General features: G+C 48.6%; 1 protein-coding gene across 10 annotated transcripts in view; it reads right to left on the bottom strand.

Annotated features, from left to right (window-relative positions):
* The window catches only part of GRAMD1B (GRAM domain containing 1B), a 110,162-nt gene that overhangs the window by 56,158 nt on the left and 40,218 nt on the right, over positions 1–13,786 (bottom strand). The window lies entirely within an intron of this gene.

Below are 13,786 nucleotides of genomic sequence, written 5' to 3'. Positions count from 1 at the left end.
CGAAGCCGAGCTGTCAGTTTCACGAGTAATTGACACGGCTAACTCAAAAGGCAGCGGTGGCGTAAGGGTTAAAGGACGGCGGCCTCGCATCGGGAGTCCCCCGGATCGATCCCCCACTCCTCCTCCTCCACATGCGGCCAGCTGGGTGACCTTGCGCCAGTCACAGTTCTCTTAGAGCTGTGCTCACAGAGCGGGTCTCCTAGAGCTCCCTCGGCTCCACCTCCCTCATGGGGTGTCTGTTGTGGGGAGAGGGAGGGAGGGGCGTTCCGAAGCTGCTTTGGGACCCTAAGGAGTGAAAAGCGGGGAATTAAAACCCGCGCCGCTTCAGCCACGATCCTGAGCTCCTGAGACGCTGCTGGCCCTTTTAAGAGCAAGAGAGGGGACATCGAGGAGGCTTTTTTGTCACGCACCTGAGCTGGAGTGGGACAGAATAGCCCAGAAAGGCACCTTCACGTGGGAGTGGATGGCGCATGTACATCTGTAACTCCACACTCTGCAATGCTGACAGTACCCGGCCTGGACGGTTTGCTCTTCACCCTGTCCTTTAAAGCTGGCATTCCTAGGCTGGCATTGGCAATCCCCATTCTACTGCACTGTTCATCGTACATCTTCTGCCACCCGTCCCCATCGTTGCTAGCTCTGTCCTTCGGCTTTGTGCTCCTAAAACTGCTGCATTGCTCATTTGATGCCCTGTCCTGTGTAGGACATGCTTAATTTTCTCTTTCTCACCTTCAGCCTCCATGAGAAAGGGGGGCCGCCATAAATACCCCAAATAATATACAAATTTACCCAGCACCTGATTTACACAGTCATGCTAGGGCTCTGCTGGCATTTCTACTGGACAGAGCAGATGAAGATCTCTGTGTGTCTGTTATGAAATGCAAAGGTGTCTGTTATGAAATGCAGGGACCTGGCCTTAATAGCTACGCTCCCATGTAGGGCCCCCGAACATCAAGAGAGGCCTGATTTGTGTGCTGGCTGCAAGAATCACCCAGGCTCTTCCCCTCCCCAAAATAATCAGAATACAAATAGTAAACACTACTTCTACTAGATCGAATGCATTGAAAGTGAGGAATCATACAAAACAAGCCTATGGCAACCCTGCAAGGACTTGTACAACAAAGACACTTATGGATAATCCACATCCTGATTTCATGATATACCGTTTCCCTAGAGGTCTCAGAAAGCCCACCCCCCCTTCAAATCTTACCTCTGCCATAAATTCACAAGCTGGCCTTGGACACATCATGAAGCCCCCACCTCCCACTCCAAACCAATCTGTCACAATGGGATGATAACGGCCTGCTTTACAAGGTTGTTGTTAGGCTCCCTGATGTCATGTGGATGAGGGTGCTTTGAACGCTGCACAGCCTTCCTTGAAAGGAAATCGCTCTGACACAGAAACGGGTGGGAACAAAAACACCCTTAATAGCGGCGTTATCATCACACAGAACAGGTAAACCTCTGGCTAATCTGGTAATCTGATGTCGGTTGCTGTTTCAAGGTGCTGGAAACATTTTAGAAATAAACTGAGCCGGGTTCTTCCCCTGCGTCTATCGACTACGCACAACTAACTGATCGACAATTTTAGAAACTAACAGAGCAACCGATTGACTAGACTGGATTTAGAGGCATGCTAGTCTGAACCTGGTTGATCCAGGCCAGGGCTATCTGGTCAGATCTCGGGAGCTAAACAGGGTGGGTCCTGGTTAGTCTCTGGATGGAAGGCCACCAAAGTCCAGGGTTGCTACGCAGACACAGGCAATGGCAAACTACCTCTGAATTCGGGTTGTGCGCTTCGACGGCCGAAGCGCACAACCCTCTCTCTTGCCTTGAAAATGTACGGCGTTGCCATAAATCAGTTGTGACATGATAGTGCTTTTCACCACTGTATTGGTCCTTTTAGACCAACAAGATCAGGAAATATCAATAGCCATGTCATCAAGGAAGTGTTGCGAAGACAGACAGAATAACACCACCACCACCAACCCAGTACATTACTGGCAGATCCATTCTGAAAATGATCAGCAAATTTACTTAGTTTTGGAAGCTCTTTTGATCCACGTGGGTACTATGTCTGTTAGAGAACTATCAGACTAGTATAATCAGGGGGCTATAATGATCAGGGACTCATGGGAATTGTAGTCCATGGACATCTGGAGGGCCACAGTTTGACTATCCCTGATATTGTAAGGCATTTGTTTGGCACGGCTGCAGATCCTTCACCGAAGTCAGTTTTCGCACTGTTTGCCAAAGGCCTGTGCTTCGCTGCTTCAGAAACCGCTGCCTGTAACACAAACTCCTCCGTTAATATTACAACTCTCAGGTGAAGGGAAATGACTCACCTGCCCAGGTAATTAAAGCCCGGGACTAACAAGGGAACTGTATGATGCAGCCCAGGTACTTAATGTTGAGATCCTGGAAAGATCCTGCCCCACTGGAGGATCCGCTGGCCATTCTGAACCCAACAATGGACTCTGATGTCCAAGACAAAAGAGATGAAGGATATGCCCCTGAGTGGCAACCAAGTCATGGCGACTTCAGGCCTGGGGTGTTCAAGATAAGAAGGGGGTTGAGTTATGTCACCATTGCCTTCCTTCACGTAGCACACCCCGTCTTCCCTGGAGCTCTTCCTTGGATGAGCTTGGGCCAAACTGGGCTTATTTATGTTGCTTAGACCAGGCATTCTCAATGGGGGCCTTGTGGTCTGCTGGATGGCCCTGGTACATTTGAAGGGGGCACAGATTGAACAACGTGAACAAAGGCGTCCAAAGGGTTTATGGGGCCCCCTGGTAACCGAACCAATTAAATGCCCTTGTTGTCACGCATGACGCCATTAATGCCTGGAAAGTTCGACCTTTGTTAAGGCAAAGAAAAAGAAATCATGTAGTCCGTTCCTGTGTGTGTGCTCAAATTAATTCATTCAAGAACAAAATAATAAATACCTATGCTTCTCTTGGCTGAATATTCTAGAAATCTGCATCTAGAATATATAAGACAAGTTACGTTGAATATTGTTATTTCACTCTCAGCTTATTTAAGCCTAGCTCATTAAGAAAGAAAGAAAGAAAGAAAGAAAGAAAGAAAGAAAGAAAGAAAGAAAGAAAGAAAGAAAGAAAGAAAGAAAGAAAGAAAGAAAGCTGGCCAAACATGGCTTCACATTGCAAAGCTGCAGCACAGGAGTAGAAGGAAAGTAAGGAGAGACCAGGAGAGATCCCTCAAGAGCAGGTTTGTCACCGTCTTAAACTGGGGCACACTATGAGCCGGTTCTCCGTTAAGAACTTAATCTGGGATTAACAAGAGGTCAACTACCTCTGCGAGGAGGCGGCACTAAAAAGGAACTAATTAGCCCGCCTTAACAGTGCAAAACAGACTCTTCACGCCACACACAAAGCCCCCACATGCACCAAACGAAACACAAAAGTCCGCCAAGTTTTTGGTGCCAGAACTGGAAACACCTTTTCCTCGCAGGGGCGAGACACTAAAGAGAGCCATGTTTAATCTGCATGCCTGAAGTCACACTTTCCTTGTGCTATTCACTTCATCAATCCTCCACATGCTAAACACATAATCTGTCAAGATTCTGATATCAAAGAACTGGGGGGGGGGACCAATGGACTTGTGATCCATGTGGTTTCTTTGGCGTTTCTGCCATTGGGTATTTGAACTCCGTTCTTAATCGTGGTTCCCCCACTGCTAAACCAACGCTGGTTCTCTGGACGGCTTGATCATCAAAACAAATCCCCAAACCCAACAACGTATAATGAAGACATGAAAATAAAAAGGGCGGTGTCAAAAAGGACGGCTTCAGGAGAATAAAATGGCAGATTTATAGCGGCTCCGACCTTTCAAACTGCAGAGTCATTAAAGAAAAGACTGTAAAAGTGGTCTTAAAAATCGGTAGAAGCAATAACTTGGCAGGCACAAGCTGCCACCAATCCAATAAATATGGGGGGTGGGAAAGGACATCGGTCAGCTAAATGCCTGGCCAAACTTTATCACCTGGTGCTGGAACTGCAAGAGTTGGAAGGGTCCTCATGGGTCATCTAGTGCAGGGGGTGGACTAGATGACCCATGAGGTCCCAACTCTATGATTCTATGAGACACAATGCAAGGGGGACAAGCTAAAAATAGCATTCCACAATTTGGGGGCTACAACTGATAAGGTCCTGCTCACAGCCAAAGAAAGGAGATCTCACAGAAAGGGCAGCAGCTGAATATGGGGGCTGACAGTCCTTTAAACACCTCCACCACTGGGGGTAGATTTAAAGGTAACATTTGGGGTTTTAAAGGGAACAAACTGGTACTCTAGAATGACGCAGAGGAAGGCCATGGCACCCCACCTCTGCACAGCAGAATGAGAATCATCCCTGGGGCAAGCTTGGAGGCAGCAGCACTCAGGGACAGACTGTTTCCACCACGAGCCAATCATCCGAGCGTGGGGGACACGTTGCAAAAGAGTGTGCGTCTTCTGTGGGTTCTATTACATGCTAATCAACAAACAGATGCCTTGAAGGCCAGGGAAACATCGCTCCAGTGAGACAGGTGTTTTTCCCGCCCACAGTGTCCAAGTGTCCTTCCAGCTCCGGAATTAGCTCGTGGGGGAAGGGACAGGTTCAGAACCTACCCTTCTTGAGAGGCAGCGTGGTGTAGTGGTTAAGAGTAGAGACCTCTAACCTGGCGACCTGTAACCCCACTCCTCCTCCACATGCAGCCAGCAGGGTGACCTTGGGCCAGTCCCAGTTCTATTAGAGCAGGTTTTCTCAACTTTCATACCATTGAGAAACCCCTGAAACATTCTTCAGGCTTCGAGAACTCACAGAAGTGGTCCCATCGTGCAGAATATGGTTGGGAAGCAGAGCTGTGGACATGCCCACCGAGGGCCCCTCTCTCTTCCACCCCCTCCAGGCCCATCATTGGCCATTTTGGGAGGGGTGGGTGGGTCGGCATGACCGTATATGGCCATAAAGGTAAAGGTATCCCCTGTGCAAGCACCGAGTCATGTCTGACCCTTGGGGTGACGCCCTCTAGCGTTTTCATGGCAGACTCAATACGGGGTGCTTTGCCAGTGCCTTCCCCAGTCATTACCGTTTACCTCCCAGCAAGCTGGGTACTCATTTTACCAACCTTGGAAGGATGGACGGCTGAGTCGACCTTGAGCCGGCTGCTGGGATCGAACTCCCAGCCTCATGGGCAGAGCTTTCAGACTGCATGTCTGCTGCCTTACCACTCTGCGTCACAAAAGGCTCTATATATGGTCATATTACCCGATAAATGTTTATCAAATTTCAAAAATATATTAAAAACGAATTGGCTCCCATCCATTCCGGAAAATCTTCTATGGCCATCAATAAATCCCAGCCTGTCTTACAGCATGCTGGTTATTTTGCAGCCTCTGACAATCAGACGCATTCTTCCTCTGGACCTGCAGGCTTTAGTCGACTAGTGTGACGAACAGCCCATGACAGGCTTATTTCCCCACAAACCCGCCAAATCTCCTTTTAAATCCATGTAAGCCAAAACCCTCTTGTGCCCAGTTTTCAGTTGATATGGTGCTCTGCTCATCTATACTTTTTAAGAATCTTGTTTGATCGTTTCAAGGATATCATGAGCTTTCCAGGCCTTGGAGGGCATCATTCAACCAAGTTTGTGAGACATGCTCTTCTCTTCTGTTTCTCTTCTGCCTAAAAACTATTTTATTCTTTATGCATCCTGGTGCTGTGCCCTCTGTGCATATTTAAACTCCGCCAGCACACTGGACTGCTGTGATCAGGACAACACAGGAACACGCAGGATTGTGGATACCTTGATGGAATGGAAATCCCAAGTTTTCAAGGCGAAAACTAAAAAGTCGTCTGCTGGGTAATTGATATATAGCAGCACATCTTTGGCTTGGTTCTTAACATTGTACTATATGTGCTGTGTGCCACCAAGGCACTTGCTACAAATTAATGATCTCCAAAACATTCTGCTTTCAACAGCATTGCCCAGGCCTTGCAAACAGAGGGCTGTGGCTACCTTGATTGAGTCAAGCCATCCTTGAGTGAGTCAAACCATCTCGTGCTACCTGCAGCATCTTCTAGCTCAGTGGTTCTTGACCTGGGGGTCAGGACCCAATTGGTGGTCGAATGACCCTTGTGGAAGAGCTAGCAGCTTGGCTGGGGGGGGGGGGGGGACCATCCACACAACAGCCTTGCAGGGTAGATCGAGATAGAGCGTTTGTCTGTCTGGAGCAGCGGAAAAGACAGAGATGGGCATGGTGGGACAAGAGGCAGAGCTGAAGTGAGAAACCCCGGGGGGGAAACAATTTATATACAATCATGAACAATGGATCTTCACGCCATGGGTCAGTTTCGGCTTAATTTCTGTGAAAGAACACTGGCATAATTTCATGGTTGGGGGTCACCACAACATGAGGAACTGGATTAAAGGGTCACGGCATTAGGAAGGTGGAGAACGACTGAGCTAGTTTGACTGCCTTTTTCCAGTGAGCTGGGTCTCCTCAGTACCAATGCTAAGGAACGACATTGCAGCAAGAATTTCCTGGGTAGAGTATCTGCTTGGCATGCAAAAGGTCCCTGACATCTCCACTTAAAAGGGTCGGGTGAAGGGAAAGGCCTCGGAGAGAGACTGCCGGTCTGAGCAGACAGGACACTGACCCTGGTGGACCAACGGCCTGACTCTGTACAAGGCCGCCTCATGTGAAAATCTTGCCTCTTTGTGCTCTACCCGAGGATCGTGGTGCTCCGAAAAGTAGACCGATTTAAAACAAAAACTAGGTCTACTCAATTTGTGCTGCCCTGTGCAGTTCTGTGCCCAGAGGCACATACACACACAGAGAGAGACACAAATTCTTGCAGTCTAAAGCTCGCTGAACCAGAAAATGCTGAGTGGGTAAACTCCTGCATCCCCTAGAATGATCCAAATGGAAACCAGAAGCACAAAAACAAGTGAGAAAAACAGGCTGCTTTCTGCACGGACCACGCAGCTAAAGAAGAACTTAACAGTTATGCACAGAAATGTAGGTGATTCCATGAAAGCAAAAAACATTTCTCATCTTCCCTTACAAAATTTCAAATGTCAATAAGCCCTTAATGGCATAGGAACAATAAACCATATCATAATCAGATGATATTCAGATTACTTGGAATAAGTACTTAGTAGTGATATATATAGTATTAATAAAACCTAAATATGGAACGATGGATATTACAAGAGAAAATCAGAAAATGAATTAAATGAAATGGAACATTTATAGGATATTTAAAATAGAAATTAAAAGTTAGCTGCTAATAAAATTAACTAGAGGGGAAATAGTTATACAGACACCATCCTGAAGGAATATAAGAGACAACAGCTTCCCTTACGTAATTGTCCCTTTGCTAAATCCAGAAATGAGGATGTGGCACAGTCCAATCTCATCAAACCTTGGAAACTAAGCAAGGGTAAGTACATGGATGGAAGGCCACCCAAAAATACAGAATTAAAAATCAGTAAATACCATAAAATATAATAATATCCAATCCAAACTTAACTTGGAAGCCCCTTGTTGGCATCTCCATAAATTGGCAGCATAAAACGCTGGAGGGCGTCACCCCAAGGGTCAGACATGACCCGGTGCTTGCACAGGGGATACCTTTACCTTTACCTATGTATACACATAATCCAGAAATAATCATCCAACAGATTCAGAGAAATACTGCATTTCTCTACATTATCTAATGAAAGTATTACCCTCTTATTGCTGCACCTCCCACCAGTCCTTCTTTGGACAAAACAAGAGGGCAAATTAGGAGCAAACAGCACGTCCGATAATTAATAATAACAATAATAGCTGTTTTTATGCCCCACTTTTCACTGCTCAAAGGAGTCCGAAAGCAGCTTACAAACACCTTTCCTTTCTCACCCCACAACAGACACCTTGTGAGGTAGATGGGGCTGAGTGAGCCTCAGGAGAACTGCTACGAAAGAACTGTGACTAGCCGAAGGTCTCTCAGCTGGCTGCATGTGGAGAAATGAGGAATCGAACCCAGTTCCCAAGAGTAGAATCTGATGGCCCTGCAGCTTAACAGTGTCCGTTTGTCTAGTGTGACATCACCCAGTGACGTGCCAGACTGGAAAACCTTTTTATGAGTTGTTCTTTTTTTTAGCTGCAGCAAAAAGAGAAAGTTACAGGGGGGCTAAGTGTCCAAAACCCCTGTGTGTAGATCAATAGAGGTACCTAAGGTTATATAACCTGTATGACCTGGACCAGGGGTAGTCAAACTGCGGCCCTCCAGATGTCCATGGACTACAATTCCCAGGAGCCCTTGCCAGCATTCGCCAGCGAATGCTGGCAAGGGCTCCTGGGAATTGTAGTCCATGGACATCTGGAGGGCCGCAGTTTGACTACCCCTGACCTGGACAAACGGCAAGTGACAGACACCCCTCATTCCATCTCCAGGATCACCCCCAAAGTCTCTGGGGTCCCACTGGAGTTTCTGACATGGTAAGAGGTCCCCGGATCAACCCCCAACCCCCAACCCTTCATAACACAGAGTACATCCATCAACCCCTTCCTAACCCCTTCCCAACCCCTCTGACCCCCTGGCGCCAGCTCTTATCTGGCTCAGCTCTATCTGGAAGGCCGAGTTAGAGGCCACCCTTCATTTTTAACCTAAACAATTTAAAGCTATCTCTAATTCACCTTGCACCTCATTCTTCAACTTGTCTAAAAACCTTGCTAGAAAATCATGCCTCGCACAAGCTGTTCTCCCCCGCTCCGCCGTGGGGGGAAGGCTACACAGCAAGCTGCGTTTTCTTCATGCAGAGAGAAAAGGGGGATCGGGCTGAACTGGAGCCGATGGCCAATAAGCGTCTCATCCATCAGAAGGCTGCAGCCATTTCCTTGACCGCCACTCTGTCGAGTCTGCCGCTCTTAACCGCTACACCAGACCGGCTCTCTAAGGAGATAAGGAGCTGCTCTGGAGATCTTTCCGATGGCGTCTCAGCCAAGCAGGAAACGGGAGGCCAGCCTACAAGGCCTCTTGGCCATTAAGAGGGAAGCAGTTGGCAGGGCTCTCATCTCTTCAGCTTGTGTTCAGCAAACCAGAATAAGTTTCCAAGACTGCTCCTTGGCTTGTTTGTCTCTTCATCACTGCTATAGCCAGCCCTGCCAGCTTGTTACAACTCAAGAAGACCCAAACACTGGTTTTCCCAGGGATAGCCCCGGCTAGACCAAGCTCCTCAGATCTCAGAGGTTTGGATGGGAGATCACCAATGAAGTCCAGGATCGCTTTGTAAATGAAGACAATAGTCCGGAGAAGAGTTCCTGCACCCGAAAGCTAACGCCTTGAATAAATCTTTGTTGGTCTTAAAGGTGCTACTGGACCGGACTCTGATTTTGTTGTGCTACTTCAGACCAACATGGCAACCCACTTGAAGCCACCACTGTAAACCTCTTGCCTTGAAAATCCAGCTGAGACTCAACAGGCCTTTAGGTGCACACCAACGCCCCGGAGATGTAGGTATGGGAGTGCCTGAGGATCACTGATCTTAAACGCCAAGGAATTGGGGATGTGGGGCGGGAAGAACAGTCCTTGATCCTGGAAGCAGTTGCCTACTCCCCACTTTCTGGGCCTGAGAACATATCTGGGTCAGCAGATAGCCCTCCCGGAATGGAGTATACAGAGTTCACTTATCAGGGCTGGCCAAGGTGCTGCAGACATGTTCAAGTCAAAACATGAGCTCTTTATTAGATTGCGCACAACGGAACTGAACTCAACCGCCCAACGCCCAAACTTACATATCATGTAGGGCAGGGGTAGTCAACCTGTGTTGTTCTTCCCTCCAGGATACAAAGAGCTTAGAGTCACGGAAGAGGAAAGGGCCATGCAGGCCATCCAGCCCAACCCCCTGCTCAAAGCAGGGTCAGACTTAAGCATCCAGGAGAAGGATCTGTCCAGCTGCTGCTTGGAGACCGCCAGTGAGGGGAAGCTCCCCACCTCCTGGGGCACCCCATCCCACTGCTGAACGACTCAGACTGCAAATCCCCCCCCCCCCACACACACACACAAGCACATATCTAGCCGGTGCTGATCTACACGTAGTTTTAACCCATGACAGCAATTCCTCTCCTCTGCTGCCAACAGGAACCGCTCCCTGCCCTCCTCCAAGTGACAGCCTTTCAGATACTTAAAGAAAGCCATCGTGTCCCCATGTGTGGCCTTGGCTGTTTTCCCAGCGCACCAGGCTCAGCTCCATTCATGAGTCGGTGGCCCAGGCAAGAGGAGGAACACAAACTTCCTTGCGTAAAACTACAAAGCTGTGCCACTGCTCTTCAGAGGCACATTTCTCAACATTTCAAAGCACCCCTGGGGGACCCCTGAAGCCTCCCAGCTCTAAACACTCCTCCATGTCAGGCTCTTCTGCATCTTCCTCCACTTGGAAGCTGAGCTTTAAAAAGAGCAAGCTGAAAAGGCTCGTAAAAGGAGAGCACTTCAGTTGGCCCTGGCCAGGACCAAGTTAAGCTGTGCTTTAGCACAGGGGTAGTCAACCTGTGGTCCTCCAGATGTTCATGGACTACAATTCCCATGAGCCCCTGCCAGCAAACGCTGGCAGGGGCTCATGGGAACTGTAGCCCATGGGCATCTGGAGGACCACCCCTGGGTCACCTTCTCCTCGCGTCCTGCTACTGTACAGAGAAATGGAGAAGACCTCTCTGCAAAAGGCCCCCGCCTGAGATCCAGTGACACCGGTACTTAAGGCCCACTGGAACAGAAACTTCTAGAATTCCCAAGAGCTGTTCTTTACTTGCTTGGCTGGTACGATTTGGATCAAAGCCGTCGGTGTGATTTTAAACATCGACAAGCGATCGGAATTCAGTCCGCTGAGATTATCCTCGCAGGGACTGGTGGAGGGGACACAGGAAGCTCCGTGGGACAGCATTTTGCCTCCATAGGAGCAACATTTGCCAAGATTTCCTATCCGCACGATGAACAAAAGGAGCCAGCATTGAAACATCGCTTTGATGGTCCTCTAGCACTGTGGGCAAACATACCCAGGATAAGTCTTTTCAGTTTAGGTGTCTGACCTGTGCACCAGATACCTGCACTGACCTTTTAGCCCACATCCCTTGTGACACCTGCCTATCACACTTTGAGATGCTGCTGCAGCAACTATACTCCAGAGTACTGTGTTGTGCAGGGGGTTGGACTAGATGACCCTTGGACTAGATGAACCAGGTGAAACCATCTGTCCGCTTCAGCAGGACAGGAGTTTGCGAGTGCTAAGGACAAAGTGTATTTGTTAAATAGGCATTTGTGCAAATGCGTTGTTTCAGTCTCCCTTTGCTCTAAGGGGAAGAGAGACAACTGGGCCCAAATGGAATCACAGGGCCTAAGGGTAGTCAAACTGTGGCCCTCCAGATGTCCATGGACTACAATTCCCAGGAGCCCCCTGCCAGCATTTGCTGGCAGGGGGCTCCTGGGAATTGTAGTCCATGGACATCTGGAGGGCCGCAGTTTGACTACCCCTTGCCTAGTGGCTTGCAAACCACCTTGCTCTCAGGGAAGGAGAGGGAAGGCATACCTGGCTATCAGATAACCTGATGGAAAGCGCAGACAAGAGCATCTTTCCAGCTGTTCTACAGCCTGCAGAGAGCAGGGGAAGCAACTGTCTGCTTTTTCCAGTGCATCCCATCCCCAGCATATCTCCCAACAGTCCGACAATCTGTAAATGCAAACTTGTCTATTGATCAACTATGGCCTCCAGATTGACCAATTGTCCCTCCAGGGCCTCAGTTGCCTTCAGCCCATCTTCTTGCCCCTAGACCAGGCTTCCTCACCCAGGGGTTCGTGAAACCTTGGGGTTTCCTGACAACCCTGGAAGGATGGATGGGAGTTAATTCGTTTTGGAATTTTTTTTAAAAAAAAATTATTTATTTGATTTTTTACCCTGCCGTTCCCAGCACAACCGGCGCACGGTGGCCCACAACCATCAAAACCAGTGCAATCAATAAAAACAATTCCAATAAAACATCGATTTACAGCAAACAATATGGCATCGGTTGCTTCTACTAATAAATATAGGTCACGGTCTAGCATCGCTTTTTTTGGAGTGGGGAGGTCGCTGCTATATAAAGGAGGGGCCATTGTTAAACATTTATCGGGTGATATGACAGTCTATGGTCATGTTGACACGGCCACCCCTCCCCGCCTCCCAACATGGCCAATGCTGGGCCTGGAGGGGGAGGGAAGGAGAAGGACCCTGGGTTGGTGTATCCACAGCTCTGCTTCCCAACCATCTTCTGCATGATCTTACCACTTCAGGAGTTTCTCGAAGCCTGAAAAATGTTTCAAGGGTTTCTCAACGGTTAAAATATTAAGAAAGGCTGCTCTGGACAGACATTTTTAAAAAAAATCCCCAAACTAAAAACCATTCTCCAGGTAGACTCCCACAGGCCAAACCCAACGTTATTCTCAGACCGAAAGACAAACCCAACTTGCCCTCTTGAATTTGTGAGTGAACCTTAAACCTTTTCCCTCCCCTCCATGTTTTCTTCCAGGATATCAAATTAACACAGCAACCCGCCTCTCCCCCCCCCCCCCACTTGCTATCTGATGCACAAGTCTAGCGATGAGGTGACATTTGACCTTAAAAGAAAACGCTCCGTCCACGTCAGCCTCACCGCAGCGGATCCTGGTATTCCAGGGTTTCTAGGACAATCCACTGGATCGGTCAGCCCAAGCCAGAAACAGACACTTCCAGGAGAGCTCCAACTGTCAGATTCCAACAGAAGAATCCTCTTCTCACAAACTAACAGCAAAAGGCCTCCTGCAGCCACTCGAAGATACGCCTTCCTTAATATTCCGCCTGTAAGGAAAGGCAATGGCAAACAGGACAAATAGAAGCCCACTCTGGCCGAGTGGAAGAACATCCACTGGGCATGCAGAAGGTCCTCACTTAAACCTGGCCCCGGCATCTCCAGTTAAAAGGACCCAGGGCATGGGTGGTGGGAAAGACCCCTGCCAGAGATCCTGGAGAGCAGCTGCCAGATTCGAGTAGACAAGAATGACCTTGATGGATCCAGGGCCCGACTCGGGAGAAGTCCGCTTTGCATGTTCCTTACAGGTTTAAAAGGCAGCGGTTACTTTTCAGCCCACGTGCCCCAATTACACAAAAGTAGATACACGCTGGTTTGGGGTCACACTGAAGGGTTCTGCTAAAGATGCTTTTTAAAGTAAACTGAGAGTGTGCACAGTGAGTTTTTGCCTGGCTAGTTCTGCAGGACATCAGGAGAAGACGAGTTGGTTTGTTGTACCTTGCTGTCTACGGCCCAGAAAAGTTTCAAAATTGCTAACAAACACCTTTCCCTTCCGCTCCCCCAAAGGCAGCCCATTCTACTGCTGAACTAGACTCAGAATCCTAGAGTTGGAAGGGGTCATATAGGCCACCTAGTCCCACCCCCTGCTCTGACTGTGAAATTTCCTCTTCCCCCACGATATTTTGCTGATATTGTTCCACATGTAGTTTAAACCCATTTCTGTGAGTCCTCTCCTCTGCCGCCAACAGGAACCTTTCCTTGCCCTCCTCCAAGTGACCGCCTTTCGGATATTTCAAGAGAGCCCTCCTGTCCCCTCTCATCCTCCTCTTCTCCAGGCTGAACACGCCCAAGTCCCTCACAGCCTTTCCTCCTAGGGCTTGGTCCCCAGGCCCCGGATCCTCCTCCTCACTCTCATTGCTTGTGACTTGGCAGCTTACAATTATTACGGCCAATACTTTTTTTTATTTGACCGTACAGCATGTG

Source organism: Paroedura picta, chromosome 12, assembly GCF_049243985.1.
Source record: "Paroedura picta isolate Pp20150507F chromosome 12, Ppicta_v3.0, whole genome shotgun sequence".
NCBI lineage: Eukaryota > Metazoa > Chordata > Lepidosauria > Squamata > Gekkonidae > Paroedura > Paroedura picta.
Note: the sequence above shows the minus strand (reverse complement) of the source record. Positions and strands in the feature narration are given on the sequence as shown.